Source organism: Ixodes scapularis, unplaced genomic scaffold (assembly GCF_016920785.2).
Source record: "Ixodes scapularis isolate PalLabHiFi unplaced genomic scaffold, ASM1692078v2 PGA_scaffold45__5_contigs__length_3442486, whole genome shotgun sequence".
NCBI classification, from domain to species: domain Eukaryota; kingdom Metazoa; phylum Arthropoda; class Arachnida; order Ixodida; family Ixodidae; genus Ixodes; species Ixodes scapularis.
In genome coordinates, this window is record NW_024609874.1 from 1,008,101 (window position 1) to 1,034,570 (window position 26,470).

Below are 26,470 nucleotides of genomic sequence, written 5' to 3' on the forward strand. Positions count from 1 at the left end.
GTCGAGATATCTCGTTTTCTCCTCTCTCTGCTTCGCCCCCTCAAGGCGGCGAGGTGGAGGAGACGCGAGATCGTTCCCTTTCCTTCTCAGAGAAACAAGACAAACAAATCTGTCAAATGCGCCTCCTATTTTTAAAAATAAGGTCATCCATTCGAAATATCGCTGTATGAGTGATGTTTTGGTGTTTGTAGCATCTTGTTACACGCTTTTGCCGCCGTGTTTTATGGAATCCAGATTTCGGTTCAGCATCCCTTTAAGTGCAAGTGAAACTGAAATGCCAAGAATGAGCATGTTGTCCTGAACGACAGTTGCACTGCACAAGCGCGCATGCTTAGCAACATTCAAAGCATGGAGCTTGCTCTTAAAGCCTCTGCATCAGGCTTCCTGTTGCAGCTTGTGGTACCGAAGCAAGCTTTTGGGCAGACACTTTTTTATAAGCAGAAACTTCACCTGGCACCGCAGAGCTCCGACCGGTACTCGGAGTACTTAGTTGCGGTACTTTAGATAAAACAGAAGGGCAACAGGTGAAGTAGAAACTTCACCTGCACCGCAGTGCTCCGACCAGTACTAGAAGTATTTAGTTGCGGTATTTTAGATAAAACAGAAGGGCATTGAGCAGTGCAAACTACGATTATTGTCAGGTAAGAAGTATTCAGTTGCAGTAATTGTTTTGCTTTACATACAAAAAGGCTGGAGTATGCTTAAATGCTGGGCTAGCCCAATTGCTACCAGGGGCCCTATGCTACACGACGGGACCAAGCGGAATCAAGGGACCGGGAGCCATCCAGCGACCTGGATGCAAAGATGGGTTCAGCTTCCACGGGATTGGTGCCACCTGGATCTTGTCCCAAAGGGCCAGCAGCAGCTGGATAGCCTCGCATTGCGATGCGGGGATGGGGATGCCGAGCGAGCTCGGGGCATGCCGTCCACTCAGTGTGAGGGCCAGGTGCTCCCACTGACTGGCTAGGTGCATGTTGATGAGTTCCTGGAAGGTGTTGTTTACACTTAGCCGCCGGAGCTTGGCGTTCGACGCGTATGGCGGCACCCCCAGTGCCAGCTAGTACCCCTTGCGAATAATCACGTCCATCTTGCCCTTACCTCTCGACAGCAGGTTGAGATACGGATTTGCGCAGGCGATGTGGCTCACGACGAGTGGTTGGGTCAGCCGGATCAGGTCCGACTCCTCGAGCCCGTGTCTGTGACTCGTTATCCTTCTCACCATGCGCATGACTTGCGTGGTTGTCTTGACGAGTCGGTCGACCGTGTACTTGGCTCCGCCGTCCCGCTGGAGGTGAAGGCCCCAGGATCCGAACCCGCTTCACCACCGGCACGGGGGTACCATCCTTTAACGTGAGGCGGATGTCCGCCTTCTTCTTCTTCGGGAATTGGCTTGCCCGCGCGGAGGAGCAACAGCTGAGACTTATCGGGGGCGCGCTGGAGGTTGCCGGCCTCGAGGTAGTTCTGCACCGTCTCAATGACTTCTTCGAGGAAGTCTTGCCTCCCGCTGTCCGATCCCGACGTAACCCAAATCGTCAGGTCGTCCACATAGAGTGGCATAGAGTGTATGCTTCATCTGGGGAATCCGTTCCAGTAGAGGAGGCGGCTTGCACATCGCCAGGTAACAAGGTGGGTGACAGGACCGAGCCTTGCCGATTGCCCTTGCTCGGTATTGGTATGGTGCTTGTGCGGATGGACTCGATTCCGATGGTGGCCATCCAGTTGCTCAGGAAGTCCCGCACATAATCATACATCCAGGGTCTGCACCCAGTTGAGGCCAAGTTCTTGAACACCAGCGTGTGACTAACGTTGTCAAAGGCGCCCTTTATATCCAGGGCCAGGACCGCCCGCGTTGTCGTACAGGAGATTCTGTCAAGGATATCCTCCTTGATCTGAAGCAGGACATCCTGCGTGGAGGTGTGACCAGAACCCGAAAATGGTGTTCATGGTGGCATTGAGTTCAATACAGGATGGTCCCCTCAAATATTGCTGTAAACAGCTCATCAGGGCATGGGCATTTAAAAAACTGAAATGGAGTGTCCAGGTCTGTGACGCTCGGCGGTATACCTGATAACTTCTATTTCTTTTGGATCCTTTTCAAGGGAGTATATTTTCCACTTCGGGGCACTTTTCTTGTTTCTGGCACTTACTACTGCAGGAACTGTTTCACCCTCACTTTCTTCTTTGCTTTCACAGCACTCATTTGATGTTAATGTGGAAGGGATCTGGCCGGATTCCACTCTTCGTTCCTACGTAAAATGTGCTGGCGTCCAATACCTGCCACAAAAAGGGTACTTAAGATTCCAAAAATAACTAAGAGTCTGTAAACATATGATGCCAGCATTTCTCTTTTTTTTTATTTCCAATGAGCAACATTATATTATGCCAAAACTCTCCCTAAATGCACACTGCATTTCACAGCGCGCTAAACTCTGCCGGAAAAATCGGCGCCTGCACGCAAAGGGGCGTCGTTTCCTCAGCAGTGTATTTTACCTTGTGAAATTTTAAGGCGCTCCTTTCTTTTGCAGCTAGAACATCCTTAAAAATACTAAAAATGCGTTCGCCACGGACGACCGAGTCTTCCGCTGGCAAACGCTGTCGTTTGCATACGATACGCCTTGAAATTTTCACCCCATGGTCGATCAGGCGCCGATTTTTCCGGTTGCTTTCCCATACCTTGAGCCACTCAGAAACACCGCGCGCCCCCGTAGAAAAAAAAAAGAATGGAACGGCATTGAGTGTTTTGTTTACTTACCGACTTTGCGCGTGGACCGCGCCACGTTGCGCTGCCTGTTGCACCCGCGTTTTGGAACTAATTCAGTTGACAGTTCCCTCCGAAGATGAAGCCACTGAAGCCACGGCGGTAATCGGACTGGTAGGCTGCTCCCTTTCGAGCGGGCGGAAGAAGACTACGAAGAATTCAGCAGCGAACGGGCGGAAACTAGATTACGTACAGCTTCAGTAGTCGACGCTTTGTTTTCTCGATTGCGTTCGCGGCGTTCACCGTGGACTCGCGCACTCGGCCGTAGCCGAACGGCCGAACCGGACGGCTGCCGGCGCGCGTACCGACAGCGTCGCCATAGCAACCACGCCGCGAGTGTGGTTGCCAGACAGAATTCACACAATTTTTTTTTTCTCGTCACTCACGTTGAGTTACTAGAAGTTAGGCGCGTATCATTATAATACATTATGCTGTAAGAAGTTATTAAGGGATATGTGTGCCTACCTAAGACAAATGCAGAAAAAATATTATTGAAAAATAAAATTGGCGTAATCTTTTCATATCTTGATTAAGACCAGCGTGGTCACCGGGCTAACCGATGCGCGAAATAGGAGGGCATATATACCGCTCGGGGCACTTGTTGGTTTGTATAAGTAGGATGTATGTACTATTTGCTGTGTATTGTGCAATTGATCAGTGCTTGTATCCCCGTGTGTATGTACAGTGCTGTGTGTATGTCCATGTCGTAAGTGAATGTAACCGCGCAGTGGGCAGCATAAAATCTGCTGTTTTCTTTTTTCAAATGTTGATTACTTTTTTTTTTTCGTCGCTAGATGGGGTTGTCGCCGCCCAATTTGAAAAGTGTGCCGGTTGGTGGTCTATAACTATTAGAGGGCTGGATGCCATTAGTCCATCCGTCGTGTTGATCGCTCCGAGTTGTTCGGTTCCGCTGGTAACTGTGTCGTCGTGTTATGCTGCCTGATTGCAACAAAAGGAGGTTAGGCGGCTTCCCCAGCGCGTGTTCTAGGTGCTGAATGCCGCTGTTGACGCACAAGCGTTCATGAGTGGATAACGCACGTAACAGAGGTGAGCACAGGCAATAGTTAATCGAGAGCCACACGGAGCGCGAGTGCGATACCTCCTAGCCGCTTTCGACAGAGGGTGTCGGAGCGATTCGTTGTCAACTTGTCGTCCACGGCAAGTGGGCGTTTTGTTCAATAAAGCCAGCCTGTCAGTGTTTTGTAAAGCTATCCCTTCTTTATAAGCGCTTCTGATGCGATGAAAATGCGACCGGCATCGAGCAGGCCGAGCGAGACTTCGGCGACAGTCTTGGCTGTTCATTCTCCTGCGGTTTCGGCCTTACTCGTATTATTTGCGGTGTTGGCGCTTGGACATAGAGATGTTTGGAAAGTTTTTTGCGCCTACAGATGACACCAAACGAGCGTGCGAGCCGTATGCTCTTGCTCCGGCGAGAAGCCGCGTACGGCTCGCCAGGCTCGTATCGCCTGTCGCATACTGGCCGCCATATTGTTTTTAGGGTGTTAGCAGTTAACACGATTTTCACCACCTCCGGCGGCTAACACCCTTACACGAATAAAGGCGTTAGCCAGAGGACGAGCCATTTACACGAATAAGGGTGTAAAAATTTTAAGTGTGTAGGACCAGTGATTTCCCTATACCTCCCCTACGGGGGTGTACTCCCCCCTCTATTCTCGATACCCCCCCCTCTCCCGACCCCCCTAAAAATTTAGACACCCCCCCTAATTTTAATTCCTAGGGAAACCGGTGCTTAGGACCAGGTCTGCAGCAGCGCACCCGGTCCTAAGACGTCGCAAGAGGCTTAAAAACCGGTTTTGTCTCTCTCAGTCGTTCTTGGTTACAAGTGTGTGAACGAGCCTTAATTTGGCAAACTGTGGAGGCTATGGTCAATGCAACCCAATATTAGCGTTGGAGCGAGGCACGTGACACCACTCGTCAAGAGCGTGTGTGTCACTGTGCCAAATGCGAGAGCCGGAGGAACTGGCTGTCATCTGCTTTCGAAGTGTTGTTTGCTGGGAAAGCTTCCAGCTTCAGATGGACGTCCACCGCCAGAACGTTGTCGTCCGCTAGAGGAGCTAGTGCTTCGGGAACAGTTCATGAGAAACCATACGCTCAATTTATCCACGAATCTGTAACGGGTGCTAATGCATGGTCAATGTATTGAGCGGCAGTGGTTGGGGGATTACAAGGCTGGGATCGTTCAAAAGCGATGTTCTTCGTGGAAAAGGGTGGATCCAAATGAAAATATCGATCCCTCAAATTTATTGTCACTGTCCAGAGCAGGAAGAAAACTACGTTTTGCACCGAATGCAGTGTCTCTCAATCAAGCAGAAGCGTTTAGTGACTTTGTGATTACGGTGCTAGTCCAGGGCAAGAATAGTGACGAAATCGACGTTCTCAGGCAGACTGGCTAAATAAGTGCCTGTGACAACCTGTGATGCTTTCCAGCCTGATTTCCATCCATATTTTTGCCTGGAACATTCTAAATGCGCGGGTCGTCCAGATTTTCGTAACTGGTGCGAGTAGCAACAATAAAAAATTCTCTAGCTAGTGCTGCGCGTCTTGGTCGTGCACACTGTATCCATTTACTGGTACCTCGCTCTGTATGTTCTGGTTCGCAGAACACCCGTCATCGGCTCAAACAACAATGAGCTTCCCCCAGAATTGTTATAAAGCTTTCTTTGGCAATAGCTGTTTTGTTTAATCTATAGCTTTCCAGAGCCGTCTTTTTCTGCATTCCGTCTAGCCACCGATCTCTTTCTGTGGCCTTAACTTTCTTCTTAACTGAGACCTGCTCTTCCGTACCTTCACTATAGCCTAAGAACTTTCCTCTTAATTTCCTAGTGCGCTGTCTCCAGTTTGTGTCTATGCTCCTCATGTATAAATAGCAGAAAACCTTTCGTGCCCATTGGTCCCCATCCATTTGCCTCAACCGATCCTCAAATTCTATCTTGCTCACCGCTTCCCTGCTCTCAAAAGACACACATCCCATGTCTCCTTGTACTCCCTGGTTTGGCGTTTTGAAATGTGCCCCCAAAGCCAGCCTACCTACTCCGCGCTGTTTTACTTCTAGTCTTGCATGCACTTCGGATTTCATGCATAGTACTGCGTTTCGAAAAGTCAAGCCAGGGACCATGACCCCCTTTCCAAATCTCTCTTACCACCTCATACCTGTTGTAATTCTAAAGTGCTATATTTTTCATTACAGCTGCATTTCTGTTGCCCTTACCTATTATATACTTTTCATGCTCACTGAGATATTCTGCACCGTCACATATCCATACTCTTTCTTTTCTTTCTTTCTTTCTTTATTAATACTGTTAACCTCTTTCGAGGTTGTTACAGGAGTGGATGAAACATAATATCACACAGTTTGCACTTGCTGCAATAACTTGGAACAAAAATCTAAGAAGTTAGTAGTATTTACGACATCAGGTGGCAAACTATTCCAATCAATAATTGTTCGAGGAAAGAAGAAGTATTTAAATGCTTCATTTTTATAACTATATGGCTTTATTGTTCTGCTGTGAAAATGCCTAGTAGACCTGGGGCAAAAAATGTAATGTAATCATCTTTGTCTATTCCAAGCTCGTCGTTAACGATAAGGTAGAGGAATTTTAGACGATTCATTCTCCTTCTTTCCTGTAGGGTTTCCAGGCCCGCCTCAGCACAAAGTTTTGTGGGGGACACATAAGAGGAATAAATATTGTACACAAAACGCACCGCTAATCTCTGAATTCTCTCGAGCTCTGAAATACAACATGATGTGTGGGGATCCCAGATGACACTAGCATATTCTAACATTGGCCTAACCAGAGTTTTATATAATAATAACTTTGTCTCACGGGAGCCATGCTTCATATACCTGTGTGTATGATTGTGTGTCTTCAGCGCGTTCCAGGCTTGTTTCTTTTGTGTCAGACCTGTGTCAAATTGCTGATAGCATGAGAAGAAAACTACTCTTGTCCGGAGATATTGAGGCCAACCCCGGGCCCGATAACAAGCCTTGTGACGACACATCGCCAAATCAAATCATAACGCTACTAAGCAAGTTATCCAACGGCCAAACAGAAATCCTAGCTGAAATTAAATCTATGCAAGAAAAGCAACGTCATACTGACTCTGTCTTGGCAACCCTCAAATTTAAAATCGACGACATCGACCGCGAAATATCGAGCCTTAAAACAATCAAAGAAGACGTGGCTGCGGTATCAAAAATCACCGCAACAAACACATCCGCGATAGCAGAAATGACACGAAAGTTTACCACTCCTGAGGATCACTCGCGACGAAACAACTTGCTTTTCTTTAACCTACCTGATGCGCGTGGTGAGACCTGGAAGCAGTCTGAAGAAAAAATAGTTTCCTTTTGCGAGGAAAATCTTGGTGTCAAGATACTCCCCCCTTGGATCGAGCGGGCGCACAGAATTGGGTTTTTCAAAGATAACTCCACGGCAGTCAGGCCCATCATCCTAAAATTTAATTCTTTTAAAGATAAAGAACTCGTGCTATCACAAGCAAACAGACTAAAAGGTACAGATTTCCGTTTGAGCGAGGATTACTCGGAAGAGACCCGTAAAGCACGAAAAGAGCTCCTTTTTTGCAAAAGCACAAACTCGTGACTTCAAGCTTCGCCACGATAAACTAATTATCGGAAATTTGCGATATATTTTTGACCGGGAAACCGCACGTGTTATGCAGCTTCCCGCATAGCTACAGGAAACCAGAAAGTCATCCTCCCAACAACAGAAAAGACCATTATCAACCCTAAACTTCTTTATTGCCAATGTTAGAAGCGTTTATGCCAAACAAGAAGCGCTGCATTCTGCTGTCCACTCCTGCTCTGCAGACGTTGTTATCATCAGTGAAACTTGGCTATCTCCGGATATTGCAGATAGCGAATTAATCCTAAGTGACTTGTATTTTATCATCCGGAAAGATAGGATTGAGCGGCGGGGAGGGGGAGTGTTGATTGCTGTTAGAAGTTCTTTGCATGTTGAAAAGTGTGATATAATATCAAGTTTTGAAGGTGTTTGGGTAAGGATTAGGACGCCTACTGTTTGTATTTTAGTAATCGCATGATATAAGCCACCTGACTTGTCAGACTTCTCGCCATTACTTTATGATTGCTTAGAGACCCTTGCCCGTTCTTATCCAAATGATCTCATAGTTCTCTCCGGTGACTTTAACTACCCCGAAATAAAAAGGCCGGTTGTTCCAAATGTCATATCTTTTGATGCATGGTATCAACTTTCAAAGCAAAGTCGGAATTTCGTTGATGTGATAAACGCCTTCTTTCTTTTTCAAATGGTTGACAAGCCAACTCGTAACTCTGCTTTCTTGCATCTTTTTTTATTTCGGAACCAGATTTTATAGCTTCGGTAAACTTTATGGAACCGCTCAGTGATCATACTTCCCTAAATGTTGAACTTGCTCTTCCTACGCAAAAGCACAGTCCGCTGGTAAAAGCTATTTATGATTACTCCAGGGCTAACGTCGATGACTTCTGTCGTAGCTTGCAATCCTTTTCAAGTATTTACATGGTTGGCTTTGACTCTAGGACAGTACACGAAAACTGGAGATTATTCAAACAAAAGCTACTTGATCTATGCGATCAATTTATTCCAAAAATAAATATGCAGTCTTCTATTGAGAAACCCTGGTTTTCGAACCGCCTTAAACGACTACTGAATAAAAAACGGAGACTCTTTAAACAGCCAAACTGTCTTTGTCCCCTACTGCGTGGACAAAGTATGACGAATTCCAATTAGTATGCAAGACAGAGATACGTCAAGCGAAGAACAAGTTTTTCAACGAAGACCTCCGCAGCCTTATGACAGCTAACCCCAAAAAGTTCTGGAAAGTGGTTAACCCTAAGAAAGTGTCGAAGCCTCATCGATTCACTAATCCTGCGGAAGACGAGCTCGATGTGAGTACAGTGTGCGAGGAATTCAGTCGTTTTTTTAGCGAGATGTTTTCTGAAGACATTTTCCCCTTACCAGAGCATTCGCCTAATTACGACATAGCCACACAAATGTGCCCAATCACTATGTCTGTGAGCGGAATTCAGGAACTAATAGAACATCTCCCAACAAACTCTGCCCCCGACCCTGACAATATCACGACGAAACTACTTAAGCTTAGCAAATGTGAATCTTCCGCTCTCCTCTGTTCTATCTTTGAGCAATCCCTAACTAGTGGCCAAATACCTGCTGATTGGAAAATGTCAAAAGTCACCCCTGTCTTTAAAAATGGTCAAAAGAATGAATTCACAAACTATCGACCCATCTCTCTGACGAGTGTTCCGAGTAAACTAATGGAACATGTTTTATTTTCAAATATCATGGATCACCTGTCAGCAAACAACCTTCTTTTTGTAAACCAGCACGGCTTCCGTCGGTCTCACTCTTGCGAATCCCAACGTTTTGAATTTGTAACTGATATACACAGTAACCTGCATTTTAAAACTGAGACGCATGCAATTTTTATTGACTTCCAAAAAGCATTCGATAAGGTGCCGCATCATCGACTAGTTCTAAAATTACGTGCTTTCCAAGTGGAGCCATTCGTGGTAGACATGGATATCGAACTTTCTTTTCAATCGCTCGCAAAGTGTCTGTTATGATTACAAATCTTCATCCCATCAGAAAGTAAAATCGGGAGTGCCGCAGGGGACCGTGCTGGGTCCATTGCTCTTTCTTTTGTACGTGAATGATTTACCCGATAGTATTCTTTCAACCATCCGTTTGTACGCTGATGATTGTGTGGTGTATAGGAAAATATCTTGCATTAGTGATTGCATTCAACTTCAAAATGACTTGATTACCCTAGAAACTAGGTGTAAAAAGTGGCAAATGCAAATCAACATCTTAAAAACAAAATTCTTAAACTTCAACACTAAGCGAAGTGCCACAGTGTTTAGCTACTTTCTTTTTAATACACCCATTGAACATGTGCACACGTACAAATATCTTGGGGTTCATTTCACATCACACTTATCGTGGGAAGCTCACATTAATCACATCGTAGTAAAGGCAAGTAGTGATGGCCTGTAGCTGAGCCGGTTGGTTATCCATGCTTACTGATTACCAGCTGAACGTAATGAAAAGCGACAAAGAGAGAAAGAAACAAACTGCTGGACTATCAACCCTTTTAATAAACTTCCTTCTCCTCAACCCAATCCTTAACGGGTAGCTTCATCGTCTTCAGTAAGAGCTTAGACGTAAACTTCCTTTTTTTTTTTTTTTTCCCTCACGAACCGTGGAGTTCTCCCCTTCTTCAACTTTCCCCATCTTAAAAAGGTAGCTTCTGAGTTTTTCTCTTAGACTTTCGGATCTTGAAAACCTTCTTTCTTTTTGTCTTTTATACTTCCGGTGGTGTCACCCTCGTTTTACTCGGTCGGATTTTGGAGTCACTAGGTCCCAACTTGGTTCATCCGAGGTGCCGCTCTCCTCAGATACATTTTTTCTTTGGGCAAGAGCGCAATGGAGGCAACACTCACGCATTCTCCCTCCCCCTCCTCAATGGCCAACGCCTCAAGGAGCTCCCTTCCAAGCTGCTTTCGGCGTTTTGCTAAGACGGTAACGCTTGTGAAATCAGGAGCACATTTGCAGACCCGACAATGTGCCGAAAGGTGGCCCGCCGACGTTAGTGCGGTCACAGAGGCTGCATGTTCTCTGGTGCGGTCGTTGATGCACCTCCCTGTTTGTCCTATGTAGCTTTTGCCACATGACATAGGGATCTTGTAAACAACTCCTTTTTCGCATGGGGCGTAGGGTGTTCGATGCGCAGTGCCGCAGGTCGTCGTCCCGTTCTGGGCGGTTTTCCGGTTCACCCTACGGCACATGGCGTACGCCTTGTTGGGGGCGGAGCACACAACGTGGAGGCCTTGTCGGCCGGCGATCTTTTTTAACCTATGGGTAATGCCGTGAACATATGGGACCACTGCGAAAGGCTTTGGGGGCTTCTTTTGCTTTGGTTAATTCATCTCAGGATTTTGTCGCACCTGCCTACAAAGCTTTTCGCATACCGGTACGAGGAGGGTACTCGAGTACCCAGAATCCTGGAGTCGACGCAGCTGTTCTTGAAAGCAGCGCCCCACCTTATGAGGGCAGGACTTCTGTAGCGCCGAGACTAAAGCTTTGGTGGCCAGCCCCCGTTTTACGTTTTTGGAATGCTCCGAGGTAAACGGAAGGAACCCCTTACATGAACGGGGTTCATAACTCCAGCACACGCGGGAAGGCTGAAACTCCAATGAGAGGTCTAAAAACTTTTCATTACGTTCAGCTGGTAATCAGTAAGCGTAGTAAAGGCAAACCAAAGCCTCGGTTTTTTGAGACGAACACTACATATGGCTAACCGGGAGACAAAACTCGTAGCTTACACTGCCCTTGTTCGCCCGCAGCTCGAGTATGCATCTACAACATGGAACCCCCACCAGGCTTACCTAATACAGAAGTTAGAGTCGATCCAAAGCAGGGCAACTTGGTTCATTCTTAAAAACTACACACACACTAGCATTACTACGCTAAAAAAAAGAACTCGGCCTTCCACTGCTCGCGGAAAGAACGAAACTGACCAGACTAGTTTCATTAGACGCTTTGTATTATCAGGCCCCTTTAAAGAGAGAATGGTACTGTCCTGCGGCTCATCCCACTTCTCCTCGTACAGACCATTCTCAGAAAGTTCATCTGGTAACACCAAGAACCAACCTTTTTAAATTCTCTGCACTGCAATTATCACTTTCAGAATGGAACTCTCTGCCAGAACATATTGTTACAATTCAAGACTCATCTGGATTCAGAGCTGCACTTGCTACTTTTCTCTATATTGAGCAACCTCTAACCCTGTGTTTTTCCTTTCTTTGTTTGTCTTTGTTTGCTGTGAAAGCCCCCCCCCCTTACGTAAAGCCCTACGGGCGCTTTAAGGGAACAATAAATGAAATGAAATGAAAACAAAATTGAAGCAACCTAATGGCTCCGAATGCGTCAGTGCCCTCTATCCGCCGGTGAGGCAAGTACTGAAATGAAAAGGTCTATACACTCCGTGCGACGCGACTGGCGCGCCGCCGCGCGGCTGGTACCAAAGGTAGGCAGTGAGAACCCCAGAGAAAACGAAACCGAACCCACGCCGCGTACGTTGGTGCGCATTGAAGTCTGAGTGGTGCGGTTGCGCTGGGTTCACAGCATGAAGTGCTGCCTGTGCTGCGTCATTAAGTGCTTCAATAGTTATGCGTCGTATCTCGTGGAGACAAAGTTTCACAGTTCTTCACCACGCCGATGTTTTGTGGGACAGCGACAAGGATGGAGCTGTGCCGTGCGGCGCGAGAAATTTGGTCTCCCGATCATGTCTGCCACTGTGTCGGCACGGCTGACATATTCTACACTGCCGCTTTGCGCTCTGCGTTTGTTTTCGTACCAGTAACGCCTACATGTGTCAGCGCCGATGGAACGAACTGAAATGCCATCCCACACTCGCGGGTATGCTGTGCCAATTTCGTTGGAGGAATGCCCTCCAAAGAAGTTTCGTCCCCATCGTACGTGTCGATGATATTTTCGGACAAGTATGGCACGCAATCTGTACTTCATGAAGAAAGATTCGAACGGTAAAAAAAGTGACAAATATAAATCTAAAGAAAACAACAATGAAACTCGGAATCACTGAAGAATCGACGTTTGAGTATGGAAGTTTATGTGGTGTGCTTTCTTTCTTGATCAGCCTCCTTTTGGATGTGGAAACAATGACACACCGAGTTCTGTAGATAATTTTTTTTTTCAGCTTTAGAGCCACCTATTGTAAAGTGCTTCGAACTGGAAGTACCGTCCACTGGTCCCTTCCTACATGTAAAGTGTGCACCTCGCACGATGAGTGGTATTATCTGACAGCCTTTGACGGTCAAAGCCAGTTACCATTTAGTTACGCCGCCCAAACTAGATTTCCACCTGGTTTCGCTATGCCAACTCTTTTTGTTATAATAAGTGTTGTGCCAAGTGACGGTCATGTCAGAGTACCTGTGCGCCGAAAATCAGCACCTCGCACAACAGGTTATTACACAACAGCTGACCGCAAAAGCCCTTGGCGGCCAAACCGTGTGTTGGCCGACAACTTCGTTTTCTCGGCTTTGGAACCACCTTTCGTAAGTTGTTTCAATTGGAAGTACAGTCCACTACTCCCTTCCTACCTCTAAAGTCGCCACCTCCCCCGACCAGTGGTATTCTCTTGACGGCCCTTTCATGGTCAAAACCGGTTCCCATTGAGTTACGCCGCCCAAACCAAATTTTCACCTGGTTTCCCTATGCCACCTTTTTTTTTTTTGTATAATAAGTGCTGTGTAATGTTACTGTCAAGTCCAAGCACCTGTGTGCCCAAATCTGCGCTTTGCACAGCCGGCTATAACACAACATGTTGGGTCCAATATTGGATATCCCGTACAGCTTTATTTCTTTATTCGTTAGAAACATAGCTTTCACACCTGCTGTCATTCAGAGACCTGGAGTCAAATTCATCTAAAAACCAAGCTGAAAATAGCGAAACGTGTTGGTTAATAGCGTCGAGGTTTGCGCTAGCGTAACTCAAAATTGTTTTTGCCCGAAGAGGTTGCTCACATGATGGATTGAAAAGTTCAAGTTTAATCCATATGTGATCACTTAATTGTTCCATATACACAGTATTTGCAACTAGATCGGGTTTTGAAATAAAAAAAAGATCAAGCATGGCGTCACCACGACTGGGTTTATTAACAATTTGAGAAAGTTCAAAAGAGTATATAACGTCAACAAAATCGCTAGACTGTTTTGAAAGTTTGTGCCACGATAAAAATGGTATCTTATGATACAGAATGGACCACTTAATTTCAGGGTAACTTAAATCGCCGGAAATAGCAAGCACATCATTTGGGTATAAAAGAATTAGAGACTCCAGAAAATCATGAAGTAGCGGAGCAAAATTCAGAACACTTGGGGGCTTATAACAAGCAACTACAATAATGAACATGGTAGGCATTTTTATTCTAACCCAAACAGCGTCAAAGGTTCAAACAGTATCAGAATGATCAATGTGGTATGTGTTTTTTTTTTTACCACTACAAGTACACCTCCTCCCTTTCGGCCTGCTCTGTAATTACGAAAAATAAAATGTGAGGGGTGTATGGCAAGTTCCGAGTTTGAGATATCATCTGTTGTAGTCTCATCGGACACTGATGCAGTTGTTTGGTGAAAATAGCTTGCAACGGCTTGTGATCCGATTCGACTGCTACACACGGCTGTCCGAATGGTGAAGCTTGGTACATCCGTGAACAATAGCAAGCAACTCCTTCTCAATCTAAGCATACTTCGTCTGTGCTGCTGTCAGGGATCTCGACGAATATGCTAGTGGCTTTCCTTCCTCGGTGATAACGGCTCCAACGCCGTATTGACTAGCGTCGACTGAGAGCGTTATGAGCTTTCCTGGTGTGTAATATGCCAACACTGGTGCTTTTGTCAAGGCATCCCGCAGGTATTCAAAGCTTCTTTGCTGTTGTTCTGTCCATACCCACGCGCTCTCCTGCTTTAGCAGTTCCCGCAGCGGTGCTGCTCGCTCAGAAAGTCGTGGTATGAAGTTAGATGGGTATGTGATCATTCCAAAGAATGTTCGAAGTTCCTTGGGATCTCTAGGTTATTTGACTTCCAGGATGTCTTGGATCCTGTCTGGATCCACGGTGATGCCGTTCCCGGTTAGTACTTGCCCGAGATAACGAACTTCTCTCTTGCCAAATTGGCACTTTTTTTGGGTTGAGTCGTAGGTTCACATTTCAACAGCGTTGGAGCAGGCGCCTAATGTTTTCATCGTGTTCTTGCTACGTTTTACCCCAGACTAGTATATCGTTCATCACAACTGCTTTTCCGGGGAGGTCATCCAGAATCTCGTTCATGACGCGCTGAAAAACTTCAGGAGCTGTACTTATCCCAAAGGGCATCTTTTTGAACCTTTACCTCCCATAGGGAGTACTCATTGTGCACAACTTCGAACTCTCTACGTCCAGTTCTCTTTGCCAAAACCCAGAAGATGCGCCCAAAGCCGAAAACACTTTCGCTCCGGCAATTCGGGTGGCGATGTTATCCATTGTAGTCATTGGGTAGTTTTCTCTTCTCAGAACTTTGTTCAAGTCTACTAGATCCATGCAGATGCGCACTTTGTCTTTCTTTGCGGCAACTACCATGATGCTGGACCATTCGGTCGGCTCTTTGAGTTTCGTGATTACCCCTTCGTTCTCCAGTCTATGTAGCTCTCGCTTGACCTTCTCCTGGAGAGCCACCGGTACCTTCCTTGCTGGGCGTACAACACCTTTTGTACCAGGGTTTACTTTCATGTTGTATGTAAAGCCCCTGACTTTTCCCAGCACATGGAAGACATCTGCATATGGTCCCGTAAGATCACTCAAGCTTGTAGCTGTTTCCTTTGTCGCATCGTTGGGTCCTTCTGTGACTGTAGCTATGCGTCTGATCAATCCGAGCCTCTCACTCAGTTCTCCCGCCAGTGTCACTGGTACATCATCTTTGACCACAAAGAACTCCTCTTGGGTCGTTGAAGCTCCAGTTGACACTGTCAGGGTAACTCTTCCACACGCTTTTTTCTTGTGGTCAAAGAACGATGACAGTGTAGTGTCACACTTGCGGACTTTTTTACTTGAGATCAAGCTGAGTAATCTCCTTGGGATTACGGAGAAATCTTCTCCTGTGTCGAGCTTGCAGCGTAGGTTTTTTTTTTCGATCTGTACTGTCTCACTCCAGCGGTCTTCTTTGTCTATTTTGTTCACTGTTAGGTGACAGAGCAGATAGTCGTCATCGCTTTCGTCAGTATCCCCGCGATCAACTTGGCGGACTTTGGGGTATATTTTCTTCCCCTTTTTCCTTGGTGCTGCTGTCGGCTGTTAGATGAATATGGACCTTTGCTGCAGCATTTTGCAAAATGTCCAACTTTGCCACAGCTAAGGCATTGCTTTCCTGTAACCGGGCATGCGCTCGTTCGGTATACGAAACCGTAACAGCGGCATGTCGCTTGGACTTTTCGCAGCGCCTGTATTCCTGGTAGGTCCTCACTTCGGTCATCCTCATTTCGGTCATACTTTCTGCCGATTTCGTTGAACTGCTCCTGCGTTCGTTCCTTTGTTCGGCACATTTCGAGTACTTTCGCAAAACAAAGGATTGTCGTTGATAAGCTTTTGCTGTAGCTGTTTGTCTTTAGTCCCGATCATTATTCGGCTTCTCAACATGCGTTGTTCGACACCCCCGTACTCGCAGTTTCGCACGAGGATCCTTAGCTCGGTCAACCATTCATCGAATTTCTCTCCGTCTTTTTTATCTCTCTTTCCAAAAACAAATTCGTGGTACGTTGGGTTTATAGCTGGCTTCATGTGCTGCTCAAACTTGACCTTCAGAACTTGTATGTTCTCTCTGTCGGCCTCGTTTTCGAAGGTGAAGGTGCTGTAAATCCGCCTACCGTCCTCTCTGATAGAGACGAGGAGCGTTGCGGCTTGAACATTGCTTGGCTGGTCCTTCAGGTGCATTGCCACCGCAAAGAGTTCAAATTCTGTGATTCACGTCTTCCATATATTCCAAGGCTCGCCGGTTGGCTCTAGCTGCTGCGCCGGGGGCAACAGACAGGTCATGATGCTCGCTGTCTGCTCTCGTGGGCGTCCTTCGTGGTCTTCGGTCGCGTTGCCACTGTTCTGGCTTCCTGCTTAGGCTGGTCACTTACGTGCCTCGCTCACGATAAGTTTAGCCGCTGCCACCATGTACGAAGCAGCACGCATCAGCCAGAATGGCGCTTCGGAATGCCTGCTTTTTATTCCCTCGTGACCCCGTCTCCGTCGTGTCTTTCTCTTCTTCCAGTGGTGCCATCGTTATATAGCTGCTACTCTCCACCCCGCTCGCAAGCGTGATTGGTAGCATCCAGTTGTTTCGTCATGGAGCACGTCTGGCGCCAAGAGGAGGGAAGGACAATAGTCACGTGCTTGAAGAAGAACTTCCCGTCGTCACCTGGTGCAGTAGTTGTGAACCCTGCCTCAACAGCACCTATAGGAAGAGTTTATAAAAATAAGGAGACTGAAGAAAAACAAGGATAATTTTTTGTTTCATGTGACCAATGCGCCCTGTAAGAAGAAACACTACGAACAAAATTAACAAACTTGGCGGGCACAGGTAAACAACCTACAACTTCAAAGATAAATAACCTATTATTACTGAATATTATCGGACCCCAGTGTGTTATTGTACAATGTGTTAAGATTGGAAATGTATCATTATCAGATAAGCGCAATGAAGTCTCGGTGCTGCAACTACATTGTGTGTAATTTGGGTCATAAACTATTTGATAAAATATTTTTTTTTGAAACCTAGACGTCTATCACTCCTAATGCACTAAGTCGTACTTTTAGTTAAAAGCAATTTAAAGTTCAGATCTTAGAGTTACGCAAACAGAATCAAACTGTCCGATTGGCAACATAAATCCCCGATGCAAAGCCTTAATACTAATTAGCCTCCGAAAAGAGTCGTTGTTACAACTTCACCATTAACGTGAATTACATAGCTACTGCAACTGCAGAAGGGGTGAATTACTGGAAGTTTGTAAGCTTTTCCCAGGCAGCATGCCAGAAGAACGCCTTACGTGTCCCAGGGGTCTAAATAAGGCCTAATAAGGTTTTGCGCCATGGGCTTACATATTCATAAAGCTGATAGCTGGGCTAATTGCTAATCACCGAAGCCACTGAAGTAAGGTAGCGGAAACACCAAGTTGAAAAAAAATAACATTATTTTTCTTTGTGCCATCCGTGCTTTGTGGACACTACTATCTTGGGTAGGCACAAGAACAAAGCTGCACAAGAGGTAGTCGAGGCATACCACACCTTCACCAGGGAGACAGGCTGCACCAGTCAACAATCAGTGATGTTATCGAGCAAGGGAATAGATTTCCTGAATTTGACAGCGGGGTCCTTGCGCGTGCGAATGCGATGAACTATCATCATGCATGAGTGTTGGATGCACGTGCGAAGATGCGTGTTTCTTTAATCATTTTCCTTCCTTCCTTATAGTTAGATTTTTAGTGGCGAGTTAGCACTCCGTCTTGCCCCAGATATCTTCCTATATTTCTGTTTTCGCTATTTGTTATCAGCATTAGTTAGTGCAATGAACTTATCGTTAGCCTTTCTGTTGCCTTTTCCCCGTTCGCAACATAATTGCTGAAGTGCCAGACATGAGCCAAATATGCCACGTATCAATAAAACAGCTAGCATTGAAACCTAATTCTGGGCCGTGTCTGGAAATTTAGACCCGATCGCAGTTTCAAACTCTGGCAATTCGTCCGTAACTGAGCAGCAAAAAAGCCGCCTGACAACCGTACAGCCACGCAAGGAAACCCCATTCTTGCACTTCTTGGCTATTTAGGTCCAAACTGCCAAGACTCTGGTCAGAAAAAATAAGCATAGGTTATACCTTGCCTTTCCTTCACGGCACTCAATTCTCTACATTGCCAGACAAAAACCACATTTTAGTCCGCAGAACCGTGCTTCTTGCGTACCTTGATATTCTCTATAATCAAATTAGTGGGTGGTACAGAATGGTGAAGAGCTACAACGACATTGTATCCGCCATTCCTTTCACCAATGCTTGCTGGTCTAACCTCATTGAGCGATGCGAGAATCAATAAAACCATGAAAATCATTTGGTTACGATGACCTGGAACGAGATCCAAAAGAAAGGGTCATACAAAATCGCAATCCTCTGAGCCTTTCAAGTATACTAATGCACTGTACCGCTGCAAAGAAGAACATAAGACAATTTACTGTCCCGAATACAGACCACGTACTATACACAAAATATGTATTAGTGTGCGTTCGTAATACTCATAGTGATGCACAGTCATGATTGTTATCATTGGCATGATAAAAGGTGTACCATTTACAGTGGTATTCCAATCGTAGTCAAACGTATCTACTGTTTAGAAGGGCACGTAGAGATTTTCGCTACTCCGCCGTGTTCTTTTCTCATCAGGGCCTGCCACCAAAGTGAGCACAATGTTTGATCAGACCCACTGTGAACGTGCGCTCGTGAAGTGCAGAATTTTTTAAAGGCAACTCGCCCTTGCTTGTAGCCTATAGGCTTCGCTCGTCTTTTGAAGTGAGGTCACCTGGAAAGCAAGTAAAGCAAGATTCATTTAACTCTACCCAAACGGTTGTGATGAGTGATGCGTTCAAACAAAATGAGTGACAACGATAAACATTTATGGGTCTTCAAAGAGAGGAATGTTTCCTAAAAGCCGTCGGCTATAAAAATGTATTAATTGATCACAAAATTATGTTCTAAATTAATCATTATTTCTGAAAAAGATAAATTTTGTTTTGAGTGTGCAGTTTTAAAACATAACTATACTCGTTTTCACCTCAGGAAAAAAACGAGGAAGTGTTTGGCATTGTTCATACGTCGCACGAAGTAGTTCTAACAAGATGTGGTTGAGGAGGAAATATTTATACTTTTGGCGTTTGAGACGGGTACTCTTGGTAAGATTACAGATTTCTGACCTCAAATGAACCTACATATAGCTTAAATCTCTACATAAAAAAAAATTAGTAAAGCGCCGCAAAAAACCGTTGTTTTTTTTTTTTTTTTTTTTTTTTTTTTTTTGTTTACGGCTTTTGAGGTGAGAACGAGTGCAGGTGTCTATAGAAGAGCGACGTGCGTAAAACAGACTTCAAGCCTGCGACGTGGCATCAAATCACACTCATGTAGTTCGGTTGTTTATATATAATATTGACATGTCCGCTCCTTTTTGATTACAATTAGGTTATCGATTATTCGTGTCTTGCTCTTCAATGCACATTTAAAGCAGCCCAGCACGTTAGATGACAACACTCCACTTTTCGGCGAAATTAAAGACTGCGCTGTCCATGAAGGTGCACTGGCTTCCAACTAGAGTGCCAGATGCAAACGTAGGAAGTGCTTTTTCTACGTTTGGAAAAATAAAAAGCATCGTTCGAGACAAGTGGCACTGCTCCCGCTTCGTAGTATAGACGACCATACCTCGGCAAACATCACTCATGAGGGCCCTCATTCACCCTCACTCACCCTCATCTTCACAGGTGAAATGAGGGTGAGTGAGTTTCTGAACCAGGAAAATTCATGAGTGTGAGGGTGAGTGAGGGCTGTGAGGGCGGTGAGGGCCGTGAGGGCGGTGAGGGCCGTGAGGGCCGTGAGGGCCGTGAGGGCCGTGAGGGCCGTGAGGGCGGTGAGGGCCATGAGTGCGTGAGGGGCGTGAGGGCGGTGAGTGGCGTGAGGGCCATGAGTGCGTGAGTGGTGTGAGGGCGGTGAATGCGTGAGGGGTGTGAGGGCCATGAGTGCGCGAGGGCAGTGAGTGGCATGAGAGGCGTGAGGGCCGTGAGGGCGGTGAGTGCATGAGGTGTGTGAGGGCCATGATTCCGAGAGGGCGGTGAGTGCGTGAGGCCCCCTTCAGATCGAGCATCTTTCTCAGCAATTTTGGTGTTAATGGCGAGTTGTTCTCTAGCTTTCCCTAGATCGACACGAATTGCTGAGATCGGGTCCGGCTCGAAATAAGCAAGCAACTAGGAGCAATTCGAATACGTTTGAAGCGGCTGTATCCAATCAGGGACGCAAATTTTTCACGTGATACCTCGTGCCGGTGATGATGACACCGAATGACTTGCATGGTTCTGCTTTGAAATCGATCGTTTTTTTTTTGGAAATAAACTGTTTCAGAAAGGTGCATTAGTATTCTTAACGAGGTTTAAATACATAAAAACACGTTTATAACGCGTAATTGTGTCTAAATAGTGCAAGAAAAATAAAATGTTATGATGACGATGGCAAATTGCAGCAATGGACCTTTTTCCAGTAAGGAGTGCCCCATGACGGTTTCGCCGCCTACTACAAATGGAGGGCAACCGGACTCGCCTTCTCCCATAGGAACAGATTAGTGTCGCAAGAAAACAGTGCCCCCCAAAAATAGCGAAAGGGTGGTCAAGGTCAAGTGGAAAGGGTGTGCGCGTGCGCAGACGCTTACTGGAAAAAGGTCCATTGGTTGCTGCGTGTGATCGCGGGCGGCCCGTGTTGCTGGTGTTGCGACTTAAAGTTTCTGGGCGAAATTGCCCCATCTGAAGCTGGCCTGAGTGGCGTGAGGGCCATGAGTGCATGATTGGCGTGAGGGGTGTGAGGGCCGCATGGGCGGTGAGGGGCGTGAGGGCGGTGAGTGGCGTGAGGGCGGTGAGTGGCGTGAGGGCGGTGAGTGGCGTGAGGGCCGTGAGGGCGGTGAGGGCCGTGAGGGCGGTGACGGCGGTGAGGGCCGTGAGTGCGGTGAGGGCGGCGAGGGCCGTGAGGGCGGTGATTGGCGTGAGGGCGGTGATTGGCGTGAGGGCTGTGAGTGCGTGAGGGCCGTGAGGGCCGTGAGGGCGGTGAGGGCCGTGAGGGCGGTGAGGGCGGTGAGGGCCGTGAGGGCGGTGAGTGGCGTGAGGGCGGTGAGTGTTGTGAGGGCCATGAGTGAGTGAGGGGCGTGAGGGCCGTGAGGGCGGTGAGGGGCGTGAGGGCCGTGAGGGCGGTGAGTGCATGAGGGCCGTGAGGTTCAGTGAGGGTGAGTGAAGGACTGAAGGTGAGTGTGACTGTGAGGGTGAGTGAGGGGCTGAAGGTGAGTGTAGCTGTGAGGGTGAGGGTGAGTGAGGGGCTTAGGTGAGTGTGGCTGTGAGGGTGAGGGTGAGTGAGGGCGACCTAAAATGCCGACCTCTGTAGACGACCACAAGAATACTGTCAATTGAACTGAACGAAGGAGTGACTGCGGACAGCTCGCCGCATCAGCAATGATTCTGGGAACCACCGTACTTGTCTCCGTACCTGGGAGAGCACAGCAGTGTCTACGATGCAGACAAGTCGGACACGTCCGAGGCCAGTGCCGCGCTCCCTGGTGTAGCCTATGCCGAAATTCGGCCACGACCCCGAAGACTGTATTGAAACGTACGCCAACCGAACGGCTGCATCTCTCCAAATTCCTACAGAATACTTGATGGACGCAGAAGAAACAGCACAAACAGAGGTTTCGGAAGAGGTCAGTACCGCTCACAGAACAGCCCACGTAGAGGCAGTCTCACGGACTAAGAAGTGCGAAGACAGGTCGGCGTCCTCGCGCTCTGCAACGAAGGAGACAGTGAGCAATGTTGTCATCACCAACTCGTTCAGTGCTCTTGTCCCTGAAGATCAAATGAAGTCTGACGAAGAGGCGTCCGAAATGGATGAAACCAGTGACCAAGAAATGCTTGGGAAAAGAAAGTGAGAACAAATTCTGTGTACGTCAGAGAGAGAGAGAGGTGACGCTTTATTAAAATAATTGGGCGGACTTAGCCTTGCCGATTAGGCCGGCATTGTCCCGCCCAGAAATGAAAATGAAATAATAAAATGAATAAAACTAACTGAAATAAATGATGATTGAAGAAGAAAAGAACACACTCACACACGCACACAACACAAAAAACAAAACAAAAAAACTTAGTGTTTGTTTTGTTTCGAAGATAAGTCACAAGTCCAGTCACGCACACTTCCGGTCTTTCAAGTGTTGATGGCACTCAGTATTTCATTCTATAGTCGTGCTTGTAGTCCAGTCGCCTGGAGGAAGTTTAGGAAAAGGGTCTGTAGTAGCTTTCTTCGAGCTCTTCTTCCAGTTGGATATATTAAATCTGTAATGTCGTTGATCTTGAAGTCATGCCTGTTAAGTTCTTGAGCGAAGTCCTTTCGATGACTCTCGAATTTATTACAATCACAAAGTAGGTGATTTAAATCTTCTGTAACACCACAACTGTCGCAGGAGGCTGAAGGTACCTTACCCCATTTGTGCAAAAGTTGTCTGGTGCGAGCGGTTCCGGTGCGAAGTCGGTAAAGTAGAGTTGCTTCCTTGCGGCGTAGGCTTCCACTGAGACAGGGCTGATGTTGGCTATTTTTTGCCTCCGACAAAGAGCCGAGATGTTCTTTGACACGTATGCGGAAAGCTTTCGGGTCGTCAGGTGTGTGTATTGTTCGCTCTTTATTGTGTGCGTTCGTAGCAAGGTTGTCCGCTCTTTCATTTCCGGCGAGTCCAACGTGGGCGGGAATCCATTGAAAACATATTATGAAACCGGATTCCTCAAGGGATTCTGTCGCGGACCGAGCAGCCACCGCAATTTCCGATGTTCCTTGTATATGTTTTAGCTGTTGCAGTGCATACCGGGAGTCTGTGAGCACAACTACTTTTTGCGGTGTAAATCTCTTAAGAGTATGGAGTTCTTCCACAATTGCTATTATTTCTGCGGTCTTGGAGTACACCATTCGGTCGATACGGCCGCTCCACTGAAGGTTATAGGCTGGGACATTATAGGCGGCTGTGCTACTTCTTTTATGACGATCTACAGAACCATCCGTGTAAACTTGCAAAAAATCTTTAAATGTTGTTTCAATGTACTCCGTCGCTGTCATTTTCAGCACCACTTCGTTTGATATTTTCTTGTTTGGTATACCCGGGATCTTCTCATTGCATTTTGGGATGTATGCCTCCCATGGGGGCTTAGGTTGGTAGTCAAAACTATCTGGTCGCGCTTCTGATTGCCACCCTAGGTGTTTCAGAGTCTGTAAAGTAATGTGAAAGCGCGAACTCATCCTTTTCGCTAGTCGTTGGAGCAGGCTCCTTCCAGTAGCTGTTTCGTGCAAGCGGAGCTTCTGTAGGAGTAGGCGTTGCGTTGCCAAAAGAGACAGTGGCAGAGCTTGTGCCTTTATGTACACCAGGTCATTTCTGGTAGAACTGGGGACACCAAGGCTTGTACGAAGTCCTCGTCTGTGGATGCGTTCGAGAAGTTCAGAGTCGGACCGTGATAACTTCATATAAGGGAGGGCGTATAAGATGCGGGAAACTACTAATGCTGAATGGAGACGTCCCATAGACCTTGGAGAGTTCCCCCACGACTGTCCTGCCACCCTCCTAATGGCATTTCTCACTACTACTGTGGACTTTGCCGTAGCCATTGTCTGTGAGTGCCAATTCAGCCGAGAATTGATGGAGAAGCCTAGAAATCGATGCTGCCGGACACGAAGAATCGGAGTTCCGTTTACCTGAGGATCTATTCGTGTGCTGTTTCGATCTTTTCCGGGAAAAAGAATGAACGCCGTCTTCTCTGGTGAAAAATGGAGCCCGCACTCAGCTAAGTACTTGCTCGAGGCTTTAATCGCAGCTTGAGCGGCATTTCGTAGACCATGATGCCTGAAGCCTGAAGTCCAAATACAAATATCATCCGCGTAAATTGACATACTAGTAGGAAGAGTGTACTTGGGGAGTGCTTCTGGTAACTTTGACAAAAGGATATTAAAAAGTATCGGCGATAGTACACTTCCTTGGGGCAGGCCACAAAGGGATTTACGCTGCGAGCTCACTGCTCGTCCCAGCCGAACTTGGAGCGTTCGTCCAACGAAAAAATTCTTTAGTAAGACCTGTAAATGACCCGTCATTCCAAGTTGTGTTAGCTTTCTCAGAACTGCGGAATGCTGTAGATTGTCATAAGCCTGGCTGATGTCAAAGAATATTGCCAGAGTTGAGTTCTTGTTGTAGTGATTATGCTCAACAGCACTCAATAGGTCAATCACACTATCCGCTGTTGAGAGGCCTTTTCTGAATCCGGTCATCTCTTTGGGTAATAGTTGATATTTCTCAAGGCACCACGAGACACGGCAATGGATCATTCGCTCCATAAGTTTCGCTACGCATGACGTTAGCGATATAGGTCGATATGAAGATGATGATGTTCTCGGTTTTCCCGGCTTGTGTATAGGAACAACCCATGCTGTACGCCAAGTTTCTGGTATGTTTCCCGTTGTCCATATGATATTGAAGGAATTCAGAAGTTCCTCTAGTCGTCCGTCAGGTAAGTTTTGGAGCATCTGATTTGTAATCCCGTCAGGACCTGGTGCACTCTTTCGGCGACACATTTTTAGTGCAGCGGCTAGTTCGCCTGCGGTGAATAGAGCGTCAAGAGGTGATTTCTTTTTTACCGCGTAGCTTTCCGCTGCAACCTCACTTTGAGGCGTCGAAAAATAATCCGCAAAGCTTTCTAGTGTGTCTTTTAGATTTTCCCCCAGACGAACGGCCATTGAAGCGTAAGATGTATGCGTCTCGTTTTTCCCCGTAAAGCAGTTCAAAATCCGTCAAATGTGGGTTCCAGGCTTGTTAGCATCGGCCGACGCTGTGCTGTCATCCCACTGCTTGCGCTTGGTATTTTGTGCATATCGACGAATGATTGCATTTATTCTATTTAGCACGGTTTTTACTTCACGTGTATAGATTCGCTGAAGTTTTCTTTCTACTTGTCTACGTTGCGCAAAAAGCTTAAACAGTGTCAAGTCGGGCTCGGGATAATGGCTTGGAAGGCGCATTCTGATTGTGGCTCTTTCAGCACTAATCACTATCGCCTGGTCTGGGGGTTCCGGTGATGCTGTGAGATCTTTTCTGTAATTGTCCCAGTGAATGAAGTGTCCAATGCGTTGCTGTGTTGAGCAAACGCCTGCTAACTCTATAAATATGGGATAGTGATCACTGCCCATTGTATCTGGATAGGTTCTCCATTGTATGCTGAGGTCTGATGAGTATGCCGTGATGTCTATTGCACTGTATGTGTTAGGTGAACTAAAAAATGTCGGACTTCCGTCATTTGCTATAGCCAAATCACAATCCTCAAAAGACTGAGCCAGTGCTTTCCCTCTAGCATCATCTTTTGCACTCCCCCAGAGGCTGTGATGCGCGTTCCAGTCACCGCATAACACAATAGGGTCTGAGCAGCGTTTGCACAGTTCGGCAACCGCACTCGCAACAGTAGCTTTGCCCTTCCCCGGACGCACATAGGCTGAGCCGATGCATAGTGGATGTCCACCTACGACTACATGCGCTGCTATCAGTTCGAGATGTTCTGTGCACAGGTCACTTGTGTCAATCCTATGTTGGGGAAGCTTTTTTCGTATAAATAACGCCGCAGATCTGTGGGGAAATCCTTTCATTGTGGGATTTTTGTAGCATGTGTATCCGGAAAAACTACCATTATTTGGTAGTCCTGCTTCACTAAATGCTAAGATTGGTATTTGGTACGTTTATAAATATAAGGACAGTGCCGCCAATCTTACTGGGAGGCTCGCACAGTTCCATTGCATCATTAATGACACATTTCTTTGTTTAGGGGGCACTGTTGATTGATGTTTTGGATCCTGGGCCATAACTACATCCATTTTCGGATCATATCAGTAATTGTCACTTCGAAAACCATAATTCCTTGTAGTACCATTTTTAGATGGCCTGGAGGTAGTTGGGCAATGAAGCCTCGTATGGCAGAGAAAAGCAGACTTACTATGTCGTTGACATTTGATGTCCCAGGCAGATCAGTTTCTCTCTTTGGGTGTGGTGGGACATTTTCTGTCGCTCTACTGTAGAGGCGTCTACCCGTCGACGAAACCCGGTGAGCTTGGGACACGTTGGGGTCTTGCGATTCTCTGGGTGGTAAGGGAGGAAACGCCTCCTCGAGTAGCGTCTGTTTCTCTGTTAGATTCTTAATGGCGCTGTTCGTTTTCCTATATTTTCGTCGCCCCTCCTGTGGTTTCATGCCAGATGTTGTTTGGCTGTCTGTAGGTTTTGACATCGCAACTGGTGCAACAGGTGATTTCTGCGATGCGGCCGTAT